The following is a 22,867-nucleotide window of genomic DNA, read 5'->3' on the forward strand; positions in this document are numbered from 1 at the left end:
TGGGTCCGCTGAATGAACTCAGGCTTTATAGGTCCGTATCCTATAATTGTTCAGCCTACGATTCTCATCTCCCCAAGATGTCAGAATGTGTGGTAATAGGTGTAGGAACTGTGCCTACTGAGCCTACTCATCTCTTAAGTGGGTCATATGATTGAGTGTAGTCTGGCCCAGGAGTGTGAAGGTGAACGGAAAGGCTCTGGAGCAACGAACCGCCTTTGCTGTCTCTGCCTAGCCGGTTCCCCTCTCTCCACTGGGATTCTCTGCCTCTAACCCTATTACAGGGGCTGAGTCACTGGCTTACTGGTGCTCTTTCATGCCGTCCCTAGGAGGTGTGTGTCACTTGAGTGGGTTGAGTCACTGACGTGATCTTCCTGTCTGGGTTGGCGCTTGGGTTGTGCCGTGGCGGAGATCTTTGTGGGCTATACTCGGCCTTGTCTCAGGATGGTAAGTTGGTGGTTGAAGATATCCCTCTAGTGGTGTAGGGGCTGTGCTTTGGCAAAGTGGGTGTGGTTATATCCTGCCTAATTGGCCTCCTCAGTATCACCGCATGCTTTAGAACTACTGAACCCCAATGTAAACTCAGATTTGTTGATATGAATATGAACTTTATCAAACAAAGTTTTCTGTGGCTTGGTGGTGACCTAACATAATCGTTTGTGGTGCTTTCGCTGTAAATCCTTTTTGAAATCAGACACTGTGGCTAGATTAACGAGAATTGTATCTTTTAAAATCGTGTAAAATACTTGTATGCTTGAGGAATTTTAAAAATTAGATTTTTTATGTTTTGAATTTGGCGCCCTGCACTTTCACTGGCTGTTGCGGGGGGGTTCCGCTAGCGGAATGAGGTTCGAGGTAAGTTACAGGTTACAGCTTCCCCCCGATTACTGTTCCATGTGTCTCTCCTCAGGCCGGTGGTGGCTGGCCCACTCCAGGAGTCTGAGGTGTGGGAGGTTCCTCCGCCCCCTCCGGACATCGAAGGGACTCCGGCGTACTCCATTCGATCCGTACTGGATTCGAGACGTCGGGCGAGGGGCCTTCAGTACCTCGTGGACTTGGAGGGGTACGGTCCGTAGGAGAGATGCTGGGTTCCGGTGAAGGACATGTTGGACCCTTCAATGCTGCGGGAGTTCCACAGTCTCCATCCGGATCGCCGTGAACCTCGCCCTCCGGGTCGTCCCCGAGGCCGGAGTCGGCGCACTGCTGGAGCCGCGCATCAAGGGGGGGTTCCACCGAAGTCGTTTCCTCTCCTTGTTTGGGCGGCGTTAGTCACCTGACTTCTAGCCACCTTCGATCCACTTTTCATTTTCCATGTGTTTTGTCTTGTTTTCCTACACACCTGGGTTCCATTTCCCTCATTATTTGTTGTGTATGTCCCCCCCATGTCTTTGTGTGGGATGGTTTGTTGTAAGTGCTTGTGCACTTGTTTACTGGTGCACGTCGGGTTTTTTGTACCCATATTCTGTTGTATTTTTATGCTGTTGGTTTTTGGATTAAACTGCTCAGGCTACTACCTAGTTCTGCTCTCCTGTGTCTGACTTCCCTGCCACCAGTTACGCACCCCTTTACAGTATTAGTGTGCTCTATGTATTATTGTTCTCTTCTCCATATATGTGTTAGTGTGCTCTTCTCCATATATGTGTTAGTGTGCTCTTCTCCATATATGTGTTAGTGTGTTCTTCTCCATATATGTTTTAGTGTGTTCTTCTCCATATATGTGCTAGTGTGCTCTTCTCTATATGTGTGCTAGTGTTTTCTTCTCCGTGCGTGTGTATGCGTGACTGCTTCTGTGTATGTCTTGCTTGCACTTGCATGCATTTATTCTCTACTCTATACATGTGTGTGTCTTTCTCAGGGGAGTGAGTGGAGAGCGTTTCTCTCTCAGCCCTGAGGGGGTTGTATATAGCCCTCCATACAGCCTGTGGCAAGGCATCTATATTTATAGCTCTCATTTAGCTGTTTGGTTCTGCAGATTGGCCCTACCTGCTCTTATCTCATAAATTCTAACATTAGACATTGATTAATATAAAGTATATTTTATTTAATGGCAGGTGCCTATAATAATCCCTAATGGGAGTGTTTGGGATTATGTTGTGTATGTTTGTGTAAGAATCTGTGTCAGTAGGTATGAATGAATGTATTTGTGTTTAGACTGTCTTCGGGTGAAAGAGAGGAGGGCCAAAATGCAGCGTGATGATAATCCATATTTTAACGGGATACCTAAACAACGAACAAAACAATAAACCGACAAAAATCAACGAAGACGAAACAGTCCCGTAACGTGAACACTAACACATAAGAACACTGGTAACAGGAACAATCACCCACAAAATAGAAGGCTAGAAGTCAGGTGCCTAAATATGGTTCCCAATCAGAGACAACAATAGACAGCTGCCTCTAACTGAGAACCAATCTAGGCAACCATAGACTTACAAAAACACCTAGATAGGAAACACCCCCATAAACATACAAAACCCCTAGACAAGCTAAAACACATACATCACCCATGTCACACCCTGACCTAACCAAAATAACAAAGGAAACAAAGAATACTAAGGTCAGGGTGTGACAATTTGTTAGTTCATTATTTTCAGTCATATTCAGTTTGCGTATTTATACAGTAGCAGGTGGACTTATACAGGTAGTCTATAGACATTTTGCTATATTACATCTCATTTACATCTCATCTACTGTATGTGGTTGGTAAAGAACTTGAATATTATATTGCGTAATATTGCGTAATATGGTAGTGTGTTCATATATGTGTATGTGCATTGTATTACTGTGCATGTGTTAAACCCAAGGGCATACATTCTTAGTGTTGAGCTATTATATAATGCATAGGACCAGGACCAAAAAGGTATGTTCCTGTTGTGGTTTTATACAGTAATTATTAGGCTGTCTACTTTATGGTGTAAGGTTGGAGCTGTTTTATAGCATGTCTGCTCAGCCAGCCCGTTGCCTGTATATCACTGCTAGCTGTCTATCAATCAGTGCGGAGGACAGGTAGGAGTCGTCAGTAAGGTGGGAACGGGACAGGGAAGGGCTGTGGTAAGGAGGATTTTCAATGTGCATATGCAAAATAAACCAGGAACCTGATCTTGAAGTACATCTCCATGGTTAGGTTAGCCTTGTTTTGCATTAAAGTTATCTCTGCTCAGCCAGTCCTGTTAGCCTTGACCTAAATACCTTGTTCAGCCATCTATCAGCAAGAGTGTGGTGTGTTGGGGTGGAGGACAGGAATAATGACAGGGACAGGATATTGTGGAGCCTACTGCTCTATGCTCCAATAATCATGTAAAAGGCCTTGGTTGGGACTGACAGTCAGAGGGATTCATCAAGGTTTGCTTTCAGTTTACAGATTACAGATCTGCAATAGTCTGTTCCATTTTGACATTGAATCAACGTGGAAAACTGACTGGATTTGGATAAAGACATCAATGTAAGGGAATTTAGTATTTTTTTAAACTCAACTTGTAGCCTAAATCCAATGAATTTTTGGTTGATTTCATGATTTCATGTTGAATTCACTTTAACTGACAACTCAGCCAAACATAAATCAAAACTAAATGTTGAACTGACATCTGTGCCCAGTGGGCAGTGTGATAATAAAACAAGAGGTGTGGTTTTAAAGACAGAGTTATGTCACGAACACTTGGAGGACACAAAATAAAATCGATTGGGACATCAGACACCAGGCAACAAAGCAAACGCACCAACAAGCCCCAGAAAGTACCAGATCAAGAATGCTCTTTGAGCTAAGAATGTACCATACTTCTAGGCGATAGCTGGAATTTAGAATGTCATGGATCATTCTTTATTATCAGCATACTGGAGAGGTTCCAACCAATTCAATGCACCAAGTACACGCTTCCTCGGGGCAGTCCCATTAGTTCTCTTATATACTGGTTCCAAACATACTCATAGTTCATAGGGTTGGTTCCGACATGTGTATGGCACCGTCTCCTATCTTAATTTATAGAACATATTCTGGGCATTCTGCCAGATGGTCCTAAGGAGGAGGTAATGTCGCTCCTCCCTCATATCTTTACCAAGCACAGGTAGGAACCACAGATTATTTCTGACACTAAGACAAGATAAACATTTTCAAGGTTGTCTCTTCACAGGATGGCATTTTCCAGTACATTCCATCCTCTTATAACTTTTGTGATAATAATCATTACATTTTAAGGTAAGCATTAGATCATACCTACTATCAAAATGTTCTATACTCCAATTAAAGTAAGGGAAATCAACACATAAAACCAGACACTTCATGATTTCAAACCCTTTATTCTGTGTTGTACAATCCTTCTAGTAAAACCTTGGTTTAAGATCTTAACTTCATAAAGTTACACATATGCTTCATTACACAATTTCATTGGTGGAATCTGGCAATGACATTTCAGCTGGAGCTTTTGGTGTGAGTGGCACGTTAACAAGAAGTTAATCTTTAAACCTATGTAAAATATGTTTTGTTTTCTGAATTTTTATAATGAGCATTTCTGTATCGAATTTGGCGCTCTGCAATCTGGATGTGGGCAGATGGTATGCTAGCGTCCCACGTACCCTAGAGAGGTTAAGGGATTCCTGGACAGCCCTCCAGGTCTCCTTGGAGACCCACTCCTCCACCGCAGGAGCCTCGGTCTGACTCTGATGACACGGCGCCAGGACTGGCTAGTAGCCCAACACACATTGAAATGGTGAAACGTTCGTGGAGGAGTGGCGGAGTGAGTTCTAGGCCAACTCCGCCAATGGGACGTATCTTGACCACTCCCCTGGCCGGTACTGGCAATACGACCGCAGAAACCTACCCACCTCCTGGTTCACTCTCTCCACCTGCCCATTACTCTCGGGGTGATAAGCAGAGGTCAAACTGACCGAGACCCCCAGACACTCCATAAATGCCCTCCACACTTGGGACGTGAACTGGGGACCCCGATCAGAGACGATGTCCTCCGGCACCCCGTAGTGCCGGAAGACATGGGTAAATAGAGCGTCCGCAGTCTGTAGGGCCTTAGGAGACCGGGCAATGGGAGGAGTTGGCAGGACTTAGAAAACCGATCCACAACAACCAGGACCGTGGTGTTCCCCTGAGACGGGGGAAGATCGGTAAGGAAGTCCACTGACAGGTGAGACCACGGCCTTTGTGGAACGGGGAGGGGCTGTAACTTCCCTCTAGGAAGGTGCCTAGGAGCATTACTCTGGGCGCACACCACAACCTCACGTCCCTAGCCAAGGTGGGCCACCAGTACTTCCCCCTAAGACCCAGCACTGTCCTCGCCACACCAGGATGACCCGAAGGGGGTAGTGTGTGAGCACACCGAATCAATTGATCACGAACACCAAGCGGCACGTACTTGCGACCCGTAGGACATTGTGGAGGCACAGGTTCCACCCGTAACGCCCGCTCAATGTCTGTGTCCACCTCCCATTCCACCGGTGCCACCAGGCTAGAGACTGGAAGGATGGGAGTAGGATCGATAGGCCGATCCTCCGTGTCATAGAGACGGGACAGCGCGTCGGCCGTCGTGCTCAGGGAACCTGGTCTATACAGAGATGGTAAACCTAAATCAGGTGAAGAACATGGCCCACCTTGACTGATGCAGATTCAGTCTCGTAGCTGCCCGGATATACTTCAGATTCCGGTGGTCAGTCCAGATGAGAAAAGGTTGCTTAGCCTCCTCAAGCCAGTGTCTCCACACCTTCAGGGCCTTTACCACAGCTAACAACTCCCGGTCCCCCACATCATAGTTACGCTCCGCCGGACCGAGCATCTTCGAAAAGAAAGCGCAGGGGAGGAGTTTCGGTGGCGTACCAGAGCGCTGTAATAGCATGGCACCCACACCAGCCTCGGACGTGTCCAACCCCACTATGAACGGGTGCGCCAACATGGGCGCATCAGTGAACAGCGCTTTCAACCGATTGAAGGCTCTGTCAGCCTCTGCCGACCACTGTAAATGCACCGTCCCCCCCTTCAGCAGTGGGGTAATGGGGGCCGCTACCTGGCCAAAACCCCGGATAAACCTCCGGTAGTAATTGGCAAACCCTACAAATCCAACCGTGGTTGGACTCGGTCAATTATGCACAGCCTTAACGCGGTCACAATCCATCACCCCCCCCCAAGGTGGAAATGCGATAACCCAGGAAGGAGACAGCTCGTTTGGAGAACACACACTTCTCAGCCTTGACGTATAGGTCATGCTCCAGCAGTCTACCAAGCACCTTTGCGCACCAGAAACACATGTGTGTGGTGGAATAGATCAGGATATCATCGATATATACAACCACGCCCTGCCCGTGCAGATCCCTGAGAATCTCGTCTACAAAGGATTGAAAGACGTCTGGAGCATTCTTTAACCCATACGGCATGACGAGGTACTTGTACTGGCCCGATGTGGTACTAAACACAGTTTTCCACTCGTCTCCCTCCCGAATACGCACCAAATTATAGGCGCTCCTGAGGTCCAGTTTCGTGAAAAACCGCGCTCCATGAAATGATTCCACCGCCATAGCGATGAGAGGTAGCGGGTAACTAAACCCCACTGTGATGGAATTGAGACCTCTATAATCAATGCACGAACACAGACCTCCCTCCTTTTTCTTCACAAAAAAGAAGCTCGAGGAGACTGGTGAAATGAAGGGCCGAATGTACCCCTGTCCCAGAGATTCCGTGACATATGTCTCCTCCTGTGACTATGGGTACACGTGACTCCTGGGAAGCGCAGCGTTTACCTGGAGGTTTATCGCACAATCCCCTTGTCGATGAGGTGGTAATTTAGTCGCCCTCTTCTTACAGAAGGCGATAGCCAAATCGGCATACTCAGAAGGAATGCGCACAGTGTAAACCTGGTCTGGACTCTCCACCGACGTGGCACCGATGAAAACTCCCATACACCTACCTGAACACTCCTCTGACCAGCCAGGGAACCCCCAGCACCACTGGAAACGTAGGTGAATTGATAAGGAAGAGACAAATCCGCTCCCTATGATCCCCCTGCGTTACCATGTCCAGTGGAACTGTGGCCTCCCTGACCAGCCCTGATCCTAATGGCCTGCTATCTAAGGAGTGCACGGGGAAGGGGGGATCTATCGGCACCAGCGAAATTCCCAGCTTGAGGGCGAGTCCGCGATCCATAAAGTTCCTAACTGCACCTGAATCGACTAGCGCCTTATAATGGGAAGAGGGAGAAAAATCAAGGAACATTTTTTATACAAACATGTGACCAACAGGGGGCTCTGGGTGAGTTTGATGCTGACTCACATGTGGTGACCGAGAAGTGTTCTGCCTGCCCTCTCGACACACTAGCTCCCTGCGGACGTCCTCCCGGAGGCTGCAACAGTAGTGGTCCATCAGGGCCCTGTCATTCCATCCATCCCCAGCGGCCAAGGTCTGGAACTCCAACGCAAAGTCCTGCGAGCTCCTCGTCTCCTGCTTAAGGTGGAATAGTCGCTCACCCGCCGCTCGGCCCTCCGGAGGGTGGTCGAATACGGCCCGGAAACGGCGAGTGAACTCCGGATAGTGCTCCCTCGCCGAGTCTGGGCCATTCCAGACAGCTTTGGCCCACTCCAGAGCTCGACCCGTCAGGCAGGAGACGAGGACGCTCACACTCTCCTCCCCCGAGGGAGTCGGCCTCACGGCAGCCAGGTAAAACTCGAGCTGGAGTCGAAATCCCTGGCACCCAGCCCGCCGCTCCATCGTACTCCCTGCGCTGGAGCCGGACGCCGGGGGAGGAGTAGGTGGACTCGTCGGTGGAGCGGGAAAACCACTCCTCTCCCATCGGTCCATTCTCTCCATCATCTGGTCCATCGCAGACCCAATCCGATGGAGGATGGTGGTGTGATGGAGGACGCGTTCCTCCATCGATGGAAGGGGGGTGGCCGCTGCTCCTGCTGACTCCATTTGATGGTGCGGGCTTCTGTAACGCACTGGGCGTAGAGGGTGCGGAGTCAGGCGCAGGAGACACAGGAAAAATAGCACTCGCCAAGATGCTGGGCGCACATACACAAATGCCCAAAACCAGGACCTAACCAGTCCGGAGGGAAAACCCCAAAACTACACGCACTACCACACAATAACACAGTGGGAAATAAATAAGCCCACACAAAGAGCAGACGGGCCTACCGGCTTAAATAGCCCAACTAAAACCTAAACAAGAAACAGGTGTTACTAATCAGACAAAAACAACAGAAAAGTGGCAGCTAGTAGGCCTTTAAGAGTTGCTGTGCAACAGCTTTTTCTAAAAAGTCTGAGAGGAATGGAAGATTCAATATAGGCTGACAGTTTTTTATATTTTCTGGGTCAAGGTTTGGCTTTTTCAAGAGAGGCTTTATTATTGCCACTTCTAGTGAGTTTGGTACACATCCGGTGGATAGAGAGGTATCGCGATCTCTTTCAATAATGGCAGGAATGGAGGAGGTCTTTAACCTTGTGAGATTGCTAAGGCGAACCCCGCCATGTTTAGTTTTGCCAAACCTAGGTAGAGGCACAAACACGGTCTCGATGGGTATAGCTGAGCTGACTACACTGACTGTGCTAGTGGCAGACTCCACTAAGCTGGCAGGCTGGCTAACAGCCTGCTGCAAGGCCTGCAACCTATTTCATTGTGGAGCTAGAGGAGTTAGAGCCCTGTCTATGTTGGTAGATAAGATGAGAGCACCCCTCCAGCTAGGATGGAGTCCGTCACTCCTCAGCACGCCAAGCTTGGTCCTGTTTATGGGTGAGTCCCAGAAAGACAAATTCTATCTTTTGGGTGGGGCAGAAAACAATTTTCAACCAGCGATTGAGTTGTGAGTCTCTGCTGTAGAGCTTATCACTCCCCCTAACTGGAAGGGGGGCAGGGACATACTGACGCTCTATACTGATGCTTGGCTTGTTTTATTGCCTTGCGGAGGGAATAGCTACACTGTTTGAATTCGGTCATGTTTCTGGTCACCTTGCCCTGGTTAAAAGCAGTGGTTCGTGCTTTCAGTTTTCCGCGAATGCTGCCATCAATCCGCAGTTTCTGGTTTGGGAATGTTTTAATAGTTGCTTTGGGTATGACATCGCTGATGCACATGCTAATAAACTCCCTCACCGAATCAGGGGTTATCAGTCAATGTTGTTGTTTGACGGAATGCAGAACATATCCCAATCCACGTGATCTTGAAGCGTGGAATCAGATTGGTCGGACCAGCGTTGAACAGACCTGAGCGCGGGAGCTTCCTGTTTTAGTCTATGTCTATAGGCTCTGAGCAACAAAATGGAGTCGTGGTTAGCTTTTCCAAAAGGAGGGCGGGGGAGGGCCTTATATGCGTTGCGGAAGTTAGAATAACAATGATCCAGGGTTTTACCAGCCCTGGTAGCACAATCAATATGCTGATCGAATTCTGGGAGTCTTGTTTTCAGATTAGCCTTGTTAAAATCGCCAGCTACAATGACTGCAGCCTCAGGATACGTGGTTTCCAGTTTACATAGAGTCAAATAAAGTTCGTTCAGGGCCGTCGATGTGTCTGCTTGGGGGGGAATATATGCGGCTGTGATTATAATCGAAGAGAATTCTCTTGGTAGATAATGCAGTCGACATTTGATTGTGAGGAATTCTAAGTCAGGTGAACAGAAGGACTTGAGATCCTGTATGTTGTTATGATCACACCACGTCTCGTTAATCATAAGGCATAACCCCCCCTCTTCTTACCAGAAAGATGCTTGTTTCTGTCAGCGCGATGCGCGAATACACCAGCTGGCTGTACCGACTCCGATAGCGTGAGCCGACTCCGAGTGAGCCATGTTTCCGGGTCTCTCTGGAATGCTACCCTTGCTCGGATTTCATCAACCTTGTTGTCAAGAGACTGGACATTGGCGAGTAGTATGCTCGGGAGCGGTGCACGATGTGCCCGTCTCTGGAGCCTGACCAGAAAACCGCTTCGTCTGCCCCTTTTACAGCGACGTTGTTTTGGTTCGCTGGGATCCAATCCATTGTCCTGTGTCGTGGGCAAAACACAGGATCCGCTTCGGGAAAGTTGTATTCCTGGTCGTAATGATGGTGAGTTGACGTTGCTCTTATATCCAGTAGTTCCTCCCGACTGTATGTAATAAAACCTAAGATTACCTGGGGTACCAATGTAAGAAATAACACTTTTAAAAAAAACACTGCATGGTTTCCTAGGAAGTCGCCGACAGAGATGGGGAGGAGGGGCAGGGAGGGAGGAGGGGAAGGGAGTAGGTGGAAAGGATATCAGCAGAGGGAAGGATTGAGAGGAGGAACGAGGGTAGAGGAGAGATGGAGAGGAGGAAGATGGAGGGAGAGTGGGTGGAGAAGGGTGTGTGAAGATTCTGGTTTAAAATTGGATTTATCTTCTTTATTTATTTAGTTGAACTCATAGCTCAAGGCACCTGCTCAACTAAAAAGGTTATCCGTCTCATCCAATTTTTCTAATTCACTCTAACAAAACAATTCTGAGGAAGCTGATCTAATATTTCATAATTTAGAAAAAGTTATATATACAGTATGTCACAAAAGTGAGTACACCCCTCAGGTTTTTGTAAATATTTGAGTATTTCTTTTCATGTGACTACACTGAAGAAATGACACTTTGCTACAATGTAAAGTAGTGAGTGTACAGCTTGTATAACAATGTAAATTTGCTGTCCCCTCAAAATAACTCAACACACCATTAATGTCTAAACCGCTGGCAACAAAAGTGAGTACACACACCCCTAAGTGAAAATGTCCAAATTGGGCCCAATTAGCCATTTCCCTCCCCGGTGTCATGTGACTCGTTAGTGTTACAAGGTCTCAGGTGTGAATGGGGAGCAGGTGTGTTAAATCTGGTGTCATCGCTCTCACACTCCCTTATACTGACTGGTCACTGGAAGATCAACATGGCACCTCATGGCAAAGAACTCTCTGAGGATCTAAAAAAAAAATGTGTTGCTCTACATGAAGATGGCCTGGGCTATAAGAAGATTGCCAAGACCCTGAAACTGAGCTGCAGTACGGTGGCCAAGACCATACAGTGGTTTAACTGGACAGGTTCCACTCAGAACAGGCCTCGCCATGGTCGACCAAAGAAGTTGAGTTCACGTGCTCAGCGTCATATCCAGAGGTTGTCTTTGGGAAATAGATGTATGAGTGCTGCCACCATTGCTGCAGAGGTTGAAGGCGTCAGTGCTCAGACCATACGCCGTACACTGCATCAAATTGGTCTGCATGGCTGTCGTCCCAGAAGGAAGCCTCTTCTAAAGATGATGCACAAGAAAGTCTGCAAACAGTTTGCTGAAGACAAGGAGACTAAGGACATAGATTACTGGAACCATGTCCTGTAGTCTGATTAGACCAAGATAAACTTATTTGGTTCAGATGGTGTCAATCGTGTGTGGCGGCAACCAGGTGAGGAGTACAAAGACAAGTGTGTCTTGCCTACAGTCAAGCATGGTGGTGGGAGTGTCATGGTCTGGGGCTGCATGAGTGCTGCCGGCACTGGGGAGCTACAGTTCATTGAGGGAACCATGAATGCCAACATGTACTGTGACACTGGGCCGCAGGGCAGTGTTCCAACATGATAACGACCCCAAACACACCTCCAAGACGACCACTGCTAAAGAAGCTGAGGGTAAAGGTGATGGACTGTCCAAGCATGTCTCCAGACCTAAACCCTATTGAGCATCTGTGGGGCATCCTCAAACAGAAGGTGGAGGAGTGCAAGGTCTCTAACATCCACCAGCTCCGTGATGATGTCATGGAGGAGTGGAAGAGGACTCCAGTGGCAACCTGTGAAGCTCTGGTGAACTCCATGCCCAAAGAGGGTTAAGGCAGTGCTGGAAAAGGATGGTGGCCACACAAAATATTGACACTTTGGGCCCAATTTGGACATTTTCACTTAGGAGTGTACTCACTTTTGTTGCCAGCGGTTTAGACATTATTGGCTGTGTGTTGAGTTATTTTGAGGGGACAGCAAATGTACACTGTTATACAAGCTGTACACACTACTTTACATTGTAGCAAAGTGTAATTTCTTCAGTGTTGTCACATGAAAAGATATACTCAAATATTTACAAAAATTTGAGGGGTGTACTCACTTTTGTGATATACTGTATATATAATCAGTTAGATCTATCGACATTTGGAAAAAACTTCAGACCCCTTGACGTTTTCCACATTTGTGACCGACTGGCTAAAACCGGGTTTATATAGCAAAATTTGAAATTGTGTTTTGTACATTGGCTAAAAGTAGAGACTCATAGCTCCAAAATGATATATCATACACTACAGTTGAGGAACAATGGAAAGTAATTTTGCTTTGAAAGTTGATAAACTTGTAAACTCAATTTTGAGAAAATGGCCTTTGAATGTTTTGGTGCTACTACTGGAGAACCCTTCTTTGTCTCCGCTAGCGGACCCCCCCCCTCCCCCCTTTAGATACTTCTCCTTAATGCAACCGCTGTGTCAGAATTAAAAAAAACTTTAGGGAGAAAGCAAACCATGCAATAATCTGAGTACAGCCAAAGGATACCTGCCATATTGGGTAGTCAACATTACTCAGAAATAGCATTTTAAAAATTCACTTACCTTTGATGATCTTCATCAGAATGCACTCCCAGGAATCCCAGTTCCACCATAAATGTTTAATTTGTTTGATAATGTCCATCAGTTATGTCCAAATATCTTATTTTGTTAGGGCGTTTGGTAAACAAATCCAAAAGCGCGTTCAGGATGCGCCGAACGTCGGACGAAAAGTTCAAAAAGTTACGTTTCAGCCCGTAGAAACATGCCAACCTAAGTATGGAATCAATCTTTAGGATGTTTTTATCATAAATGTTTAATCTGGGACTGAGACATACATGTATTGTGTAACATGAAGTCCTATGAGTGTCATCTGATGAAGAACATCAAAGGTTAGTGATTAATTATATCTCTATTTGTGCTTTTTGTGACTCCTCTCTTTTTCTGGAAAAAATGGCTTGGTTTTTCTGTGACTTGGTGGTGACCCTAACATACCTCCTTACATAAACATAATTGTTTGTGGAGCTTTCGCTGTAAAGCAATTTTGAAATCAGACACTGTGGCTGGATTAACGAGAATAGTATATTTTAAAATGGTGCCTAATACTTGTATGTTTGAGAAATTTGATTCATGAGATTTCTGTTGATTTGTATTTGGCGCCCTGCAATTTCATTGGCTGTTGGCGAGGGGTTCCGCTAGCCTGTTCCCAGACAGGCTAGCTAACATTACGTTTATGATGGTGACCATATCTACATGTACATACAACCTCAATCAACCTGACTAACTGGTGCCTGTATATAGCCTCGCTATCATTATAGCCTCGCTACTGTATATAGCTTCACTACTGTTATTTTTCACTGTCTTTTTACTGTTGTTTTTATTTCTTTACTTACCTACTGTTCACCTAATATATTTGTTTTAACTGCACTGTTGGCTAGAGCCTATAAGTAAGCATTTCACTGTAAGGTCTACTACACCTGTTGTATTCGGCGCACGTGACAAATAAACTTTGATTTGATCTGTGTGTAGTAATGTTATCTCGGAATACCATTTCACATTGCTTGTTATAGCCTAATGTAAGCTAGCTTAGCTAGCTAACAATTGGGAAGGAACATTTTTATTTAAGACAAATAAAAATAGTGAAACATTATCAAAGTTATAATTTTTTGATAGAACTATACTAAATACATTCACGTCACCAAATAATTGTTTGCAACAATGTTTTGCAATGAAGGTCTACATTGATTTCAATACAAAACCTAGGAGGCTTGTAATGGAACATTTTATGTTGGTGCTTTTCTAATAACCATTTTCTGTGTTCATGCAAGTGACTGATTGAACGAACCCTCACTATCAGTTTCTGTAATTTGGCAGTACATCCAGACCCTTGTTTTGAAAACGATATCTCAGGTTCAAGGTCTCAGCTTAGAGAGAAGAAGCCTCGTGAGGTATTGGTCTGTCACATGAATGAAGCAAATGTTAATGATAAATTATGAATAAGCTAAGTCATGCAAATATGTGGTTAGGGATTCTGACAGACATTTACTATGGTCCCTCAAGTTTGTTGGAACCTCTCCAGTGTGCTGACAATAAACAATGATTCATTTAAGACGGACTTTGAGTGTCCCTGTGTAGGAACTTCCACAACAGGCTCTAGGTTCTGACCCCCTTTAATAGACTTACACAGTAATTATGACAACTTCTTGAGGACGTCCTCCCACCTATCAGAGCTCTGCAGCATGAACTGACAAGTTGTCAACCCAGTCAAAGGATCAGAGAAAAAATATAGTACTGAAAGCATAAGCTAAATCTAGCTAGCACTGCAGTGCATAAAATGTGGTGAGTAGCTGACTCAAAGAGAGAAATACAATAGTTTTAACAGTTTTGAACAAATTAATTTCTTCCACAATTAAGGAGAAGCAAGAGAGAGACAGCAAGAGTGAGAGAGAGCGCTAGCTATATTTCGTAATAAATGCTTTGTTCACTTTCCCTTACTTAGCTTGCATCGGATGCAGCTAGCTAGTTTGGCCTACTCAAACACCTGGCTCAAACAGAGAAGGATGCTATGTTAGTTAGCTAGCTGGCTATGGCTATCCAACACTGGAACTCTTCCAAGTCAAGGTAAGCTTTTGGTTGTATTAATTTATTGCCACCGGGGCCCGCCAGTGTAACTGCTGAACTTCTTGCTGCTGACTGTACACTGTAGTGCTTAATTGCAGCGGGTTTACTAACACATTAGTTCTAGTAGCTAAGTTGATGATGACTTGACAATGATGTAGGCTGTGTGCAGTTAGCGGTCATGATATGAATGTTTGGCTTGGAAAGGATTTTTTGCCTAGTCACAGACAGCTGATGTGTTGTGCACTGAAGTCCACAAGAGAAGGGAGAAGGTGAGAGGACGAGAGTGTGTAGATAGATGCAAGAAGGAATTATATATACAACAAGCAGTTGTATGTGGCTGCTATGAAAGTGAACTGTTTGCTTGTGATCAGGGGTGTATTCATTACGCCGATTCTGTTAAAATGTTTTTTAAACGGAAGCAAACGGAACAAAATGGGTATAAACATACATTTGTCTAATAGAAACTCTTGTTTGAAACTTTTGGACTAAGGAATACATTCTAGATCAGCTAGATGCAGGCAAAAGTGTGCAAGGCGGTATTAAATGTGTCACCGTCTGTCACCTTAACTACTTCGACCTACATTGTAAACTTTCATTGATAGGCTAGGTTGTAGCAACCTCATGATGGGTATAGAGAAAATGAGAGTATCATGTAGTGACATAAACCTATCAATGTTACATTGAACTGGGTGAATGGAATATGAATGACAGTCATCCAATACAGTGGCTTGCGAAAGTATTCACCCCTTTTGCATTTATCATATTTTCTTGCCTGGAATAAAAATGTATTTTTGGGGGGTTTGTATCAATTGACTTACACAACATGCCTACCACTTTGAAGATGCAAAATATTTTTTATTGTAAAACAAACAATAAATAAGACAAAAAAAACAGAACTTGAGTGTGCATAAATATCCCCCCCCCCCCCCCAAAGTCAATACTTTTTAGTGTCACCTTTTGCAACAATTACAGATCTCTTGGGGTATGGGGGTATGTCTCTATATGTTGGATGGGTTGGATGGGTTCCGCTGGTGTACAGCAATCTTTAAGTCATACCACAGATTCTCAATTGGATTGAGGTCATGGCTTTGACTAGGCCATTCCAAGACATTTAAATGTTTCCCCTTAAACCACTCGAGTGTTGCTTTAGCAATATGCTTAGGGTCATTGTACTGATGGAAGATGAACCTCCATCCCAGACTCAAATCTCTGGAAGACTGAAAAAGGTTTCCCTCAAGAATTTCCCTCTATTTAGTGCCATCCATCATTCCTTCAATTCTGACCAGTTTCCCAGAGCCTGCCAATGAAAACATCCCCACAGCATGATGCTGCCACCATGCTTCACTGTGGGGATGAGGTTCTCAGGGTTATAAGAAGTTTTGTGTTTGAGCCAGACATAGCGTTTTCCTTGATGGCCAAAAAGCTAAATTTTAGTCTCATCTGACCAGAGTACCTTCTTCCATATGTTTGGGAGTCTCCCACATGCCTTTTGGTGAACACCAAACATGCTTACTTATTTTTTTCTTTAAGCAATGGCTTTTTTTCTGGCCACTCTTCCGTAAAGCCCATCTCTTTGGAGTGTACGGCTTAAAGTGGTCCTATGGACAGATATTCCAATCTCCTCTGTGGAGCTTTGCAGCTCCTTCATGGTTATCTTTGGTCTCTTTTTTTGCCTCTCTGATTAATGCCCCCATTGCCTGGTGCATGAGTTTTGGTGGACGGCCCTCTCTTGGCAGGTTTGTTCTGGTGCCATATTCTTTCAATTTTTTAATAATCGATTTAATAGGATGTTCAAAGTTTCGGATATTTTTTTATTATCCAACCCTGATCTGTACTTCTCCACAACTTTGTCCCTGACCTGTTTGGAGCTTCTTGGTCTTCATAGTGCCGCTTGCTTGGTGGTGCCTCTTGCTTAGTGGTGTTGCAGACTCTGGGGTCTTTCAGAACAGGTGTGTATATACTGAGATCATGTGACAGATCATGTGACACTTAGATTGCACACAGGTGGAATTTATTTAATTTATTATGTGACTTCTGAAGGTAATTGGCTGCACCAGATCTTAGTAGTTACTTTATTGTCTCAGATGGGAAAATGGTTTGTTGACTCTAATGGATACTGACTGTAATGTCCTTGAGTTACACTGACTGAAACACTGAAGCTCTTGTTTCTTTGCATTCTTCTCCTTTACTTTCTCATCCATCCCTCCTTAAGTACCACCTCCCTCCATTATTTGGTTGCATGGGGATGGATGTGTGAAGGAGAATTGAGTAGGATTGTCTGTCAAGTTTCAAGGAATTCTCTCTTCTTTCTCTATCTACTGTATCTATCCTTATCTCTCTCCCTCTCTCTTTTTTCCCCTCTCCCGCTGGTGTCCTCTCTTCACCCTACACCGCCACCCCCTCCTCCTTTCTCTTTTCATTTATTTTATCTCTTGCCTTTGTTTCTGCATGGCGGCAGACAGTCACAGTCCTACATCCCTCAGCCATATTACAGTATCGTCTGGAGCGCAGAGGCATTCTGGACAGAATTGCAAATGCAGCGGAAGTGTTGCGCTGTGCGAAGAGAGGGATGCACCCCTGAGCAACGCACTCCATTATTCTGTTGTCGGAACTCAATAAGAACTATGACTCACAGCTGATGAAATATACATCACTTCTAAATGGTACCAGAAGAAAGCTCTCTTTCTCAGCACAGTACTGTGTGTCGCTTGTTGGATTCTGAAACACACATGGTTAACTCCAGTTAAAGAAGATGACATCTACCCTGAGAGGAGGTCCTCAGCTTTACGTCATTCTCTTTTGTCCTTGCACCCAGTGGTTTTTCTTAAATAATATGTATTTTTATTCATTTTCAAATACTATAGAAGACTCTTTTTGTGTGTATCAATATAGAAATGTTTGTGTTCATATGCACATCCTTAAAAACATAGGTGCTGGGCTAATAACGAATCTTAATAAAGAACTGCCTGCACACTCAAAATGTAATATGGTGAATTGGGAGCACAAACAGTGTGCGGGCTTTCTTGTTCTTTACTAGGATTAACATCATACCACACACATCTCCCATGTGGAAGGAAGTCTGGTGAAGGTGTTAAATGGAAGTCTGTGGTGAGAGAGGAATGGAGATATGTTGAGAATGTTGAGCCTACTGGGGTTAACTGGATCTTCTGGAGCTCTGGAAGAGGATTCCCCAGTGTCTGCTCCGGTCTACCCAGGGACAGGTTAATCTGTCTGGGTGTCATTCACTCCACCTCCCCCTCCTGGTCGCATTAATGGACCACTTCCAGCGCCTCTGGACCTTCTCACCCTGAGCCTGGATCTGGGAAGGCTTATCTCAGGGCTAGGCTGTTTTTGTCAGTAAAACATCAGTGTGTAAGCCTCTGTCTGTTACAGAATCTAGACAACCACCTGCATTAAAGGGACGGACTTCCATCACAAGTTCTTATCTGCTAATTGTAAGAAAGATAAAGATGAATATCAGTTTATCGCAAATTCGACTTAATATTTTTTGTTGACTATCAAACCTCCTGCGGATCGAAAGACAGTATATAGTAGTATAAAGTTAACAGCAGATAGTTCTATTGTACATGACTCTGCATCCTTCTCTATGAAATTAAACGACTTACAGAGCAGACTCTTCCTTTTTCATTGTGTGTCTAGTCCACCCCAGACTGCCTACTGTGTGACCTTGTGTATTGGCAATGTAAGTGTTTTTTTTTAAGCAGCTGTTACCGTTGCTCTAAGTGTGAGTGACACCACCCCTCTCTTTGTTAACAGGCTTTTGGGGTGATCCTGGCTGTGGACATTAACACAGACACCCCCCCCCCCCCCCTTTATAGCTACACCCCTTTAATACCTACATCCCCATGCTCTCCTGTTAGGGTGACTGTTAGGCTACATCCCAAAATTGCCACCCTGTTCCCTATGGCCCCTGGTCAAGAGTAATGGACTATATAAGGGATAGGGTGCCATTTGGGCCTATAGTCCTTTCATATGGCTAATTGGAGTGTGCAAGCCATAACAGCTGAAGTGCTCTCTAAGGGCACCCCTCCCTCCACTCAAACACCCTGTTTTATTACCATTTGCCATAGAGAGTAAACAACCTGTTAGTGTAAATTAGGGTCTCCTGAGTGATGAAGCAGAGACAGCTAACAACCCCAAACTCCCTCCTCTCTCTGTCTCTCCCTTTTATCCTCCTCCCTCCATCCCTCACACTCTCTCTATCCCCTTGAGCTCTTTTACTCTTTTGTGTTTCGGCTCTCTTCTGCCTTGTTTGGCACGCAGCCCTTTGAAAGAGAGTGGTGGTGGTGTGCGTGTGTGTGTGTGTGTGTGTGTGTTTGTATGTGCATTTTGGTGGTAGTGTCTGTGTGCACTTGAGCCTGCATGTGTGTGAGCTCAAGGATGTGTGTGTGTGTGTGTGTGTGTGTGTGTGTGTGTGTGTGGTTGGGAGATTGAGGGAGTTAAAATCAAGAAGTGGACAAAAAGACCCCCAGCACATAGCAGCCCTGAGGTGGAAGTTAATAATGATAAAATAATGAAAGTCCCTTCCTCAAGCCCTCCCCTCACCGACCTACTTTCCATAATGGAGAGTGATAGCCCTCAGTCTCACTGCCTGCCCCAGTGTGTGTGTGGATGTATGTGTGTGTGTGTGGATGTATGTGTGTGCATGCGTGTCTCAGTTTGCATGTATGTGTGAGGTGGGGAGGGGAGGGGATACCTGTGGTGTAACAATGGGTGAATGGATGAAGGACATGGTCTACATGGAAAAAGCACAAAGGCCATGTACTACTGTGACCTTTGATGAGCTTTGTGGTTCCTGGGAGGTGTGTGTGTGTGCAGCTCTTAATAGAGACTGCGACAGGTAAAACAGATGGCTTTCTCCTGGCAATCTTTCCCGCTCTGACATACTGTAGAACTATAAAAAAATATGTGCTGGACTGAGTTCAAATCAAATGTATTTGTCACATACACATGGTTAGCAGATGATAATGCGAGTATAGCGAAATGCTTGTGCTTCTAGTTCCGACAATGCAGTAGTAACCAACGAGGAATCTAACCTAACAATTCCAAAACTACTACCTTATAGACACAAGTGTAAAGGGATAAAGAATATGCGTTGAGGTTTATTGTATTTTATTTCTATTTTTTGTTGTTTTGGGCTGATTATTGAACCTATTGCAAGATAAGTAAAAGGTGGGGAGAGAGAAATAGAGAGGGAGAGGGAATGCGTGTGAGTTTGTGAGTGTGTGGCAGGTGTGTTCAGCGGGGGTGTTGTGTGGAACAGACGGTGGGCACTGTGCTGTGACTGCTCTCTGCCAGATGCTCAGAGAATGCTATGGAGAGTCATCATGATCTACTGGGCAAGGCATAGGCATACAGATACAGATACAGATACACACACACACACACACACACACACACACACACACACACACACACACACACACACACACACACACACACACACTTTTCTGTGTCCATGAACTCTGACACCTTTCCTTCTCTTTGGTAGTAACCCCATCCACAGCACATACTGTATGCCACTACAAAGGTGTTCACAACCATTCACAAACATATTCTCCCTCTCTCTCTCTCACACACACACACAGTCAAATACACACACACACATGCAAACACACAGACACTTACAACATGTTATTTTTTCCCAATTTAACAACCTTTGTTACAGTTTCACACTGTATTATACTGTATGTGTGAAGCTGTGTCCTGCAGTTCTCAGACAGAATATCAATTGTAAAACGTACGCGCATTCCTCCTCATCGCCCCATTTTCCGTTCATGACATGCTGTAGTAACATTTGATAACGTTTTCAAGGTAGCAGAAATGGCATAAAATATTTATAATATAGCAGAATATTTACTGAATTATGTAAACTGTGCCTATATTTTCTGTACGAACATGGGGGACAAAGTGGCAACAAGCTTTAAGTAGTAAATCTACATATGAGGTTTTTTTCTGCATATGCATGTGTTTTGTCGACACCACACCCATCACTGAGATTAGAACTGGTGCTATGGTCAAATGACGTGAAAATAGAGCTCTTTGGCCTGATGCATATGAACCTTATACCTACTGTAAAATATGATGGTGAATCTTTGATGTTAAAACCTTTTTGGGATAGGGGCAGAATTTTCTCTTTTGGATGAATAGCGTGCCCAGAGTGAATTGCCTCCTACTCTGTCCCAGATGCTAATATATGCATATTATTATCAGTATTGGATAGAAAACACTGAAGTTTCTAAAACTGTTTGAATGATGTCTGTGAGTATAACAGAACTCATATGGCAGGCGAAAACCTGAGAAAAATCCAACCAGAAAGTGGGATATCTGAAGTTTGTAGTTTTTCAACTCAGTCCCTATTGATGATACAGTGGGATATTGGTTATGTTGCACTTCCTACGGCTTCCACTAGATGTCAACCGTCTTTAGAAACTGGTTTGAGGATTCTACTATAAAGGAGGGGCTCATGAGACCTGTTTGAGGTAACTCTGTCAGCTCGTGACGCGCGCTCCTGACAGAGTTACCTCTCGTTCCAGTGCTTTTCTTCAGACATAGGAATTCTCCAGTTGGAACATTAATGATATTTTATGTTAAAAACATCCTAAAGATTGATTCCATACATTGTTTGACTTGTTTCTACGACCTGTAACGGAACTTTTCGAGTTTTTGTCTGGACGTAGTGCTCGCGCCTCATGAAGATGTATTACTGGGCTGAACACGCTAACAACAAGTGGCTATTTGGACATAAATGATGGACTTTATGGAACTTTATGGAACAAATCAGTCATTTATTGTCGAACTGGGATTCCTGGGAGTGCCTTCTGATGAAGATCATCTAAGGTAAGTTAATATTTATTGTGTTATTTCTAACTTCTGTTGACTCCAAAATGGCGGCTATTTCTCTCGCTGGATTGGGCTCTGAGCGCCGTTCTCAGATTATGCTTCTTCCGTAAAGTTTTTTTTAAAATCTGACACAGCGGTTGCATTAAGGAGAAGTGTATATTTAATTCTGTGAATAACACTTGTATCTTTTGTCGATGTTTATTATGAGTATGTCTGCAAAATCATTGGATGTTTTGGAACATGATGTCCCATGAGTGTCATCTGATGAAGATCATCAAAGGTTAGGGATTCATTTGATCTATATTTCTGTTTTTTGTGACTCCTATCTTAGGCTGTGTGTTGTTTTGACTTGGCGGTGATCTAACATAATCATATGTTGTGCTTTCGCTGTAAAGCATTTTTAAAATCAGACACAATGGGTAGATTAACAAGAAGTGTATCTTTCATTTGCTGTATTGGACTTGTTAATGTGTGAAAGTTACATATTTCTGAAAAATATTTTTGAATTTCGCGCGCTGCCTTTTCAGCGGAACGTTGTCGAGGGGTTCCGCTAGCGCTATAAAGGTTAATCCTGGTTGCCTCTGCCAGGAGGCTGAAACTTGACCACAAGTGGGTCTTCCAGCAAGACAGTAATCCCAACACACATCAAAATCCACAAAGAAATGGTTAATTGACCACAAAATCAACATTTTGCAATCAGAAAGAAAGGGAGAGTGAGGGAGGGAAAGAGAAGGGGAATATGTTCTGAAGTATTGAAAACAGGGGTACTCCTATTTTAAAATGTTTCTTTATTACTTGTTAAACAAAACCTGTTTCTCTGAGCAATTGTATACTTTTTTGCTCATCTTTATTAAGGTCACAATCATTTTGAACCTGACTGTAATTTCACTATCAAAGCAAGCACATTGAGTTCTGCAAAGTCTCTCCAAGATCTCTATTTTCTCTCTCTCTCTCTCTCTCTCTCATCTCTGCAGCGACTTAAACTCTCAGATTAATTAAACAAGCTTGATTAAGCCTAATAAGGAGACGGACGGACGGGTGAGGGGGGAGTTGTCCACACACACACAGCAGAAGAGGAGTTGTGATAGCCCCTGAACCTTTCTCCAGTCCCTGCAGACTGACTGACTGAACCACCCATGTAGTAGCTCACTTATATACTGTATATATTTTCATTGGTAGTGTAAAGCACCGTTTGGAGGGTTCAAAGAGTGGACCATCATCTATAAGAGAGATACAACTTGGACACGATACAGCATACAGAGCTCAGCAGCCCATCATCTCTATTAGTTCACGTGAAACTGTTAATTGATAGACACAGGTCAGGCATGAGTAATCAATGATGAACATCCAATTCCCATCCTTACAGTGATTTAGAGAGGTGTTTAAGTCATGTGGCATAG

This window comes from Oncorhynchus clarkii, chromosome 1, assembly GCF_045791955.1.
Source record: "Oncorhynchus clarkii lewisi isolate Uvic-CL-2024 chromosome 1, UVic_Ocla_1.0, whole genome shotgun sequence".
NCBI classification, from domain to species: domain Eukaryota; kingdom Metazoa; phylum Chordata; class Actinopteri; order Salmoniformes; family Salmonidae; genus Oncorhynchus; species Oncorhynchus clarkii.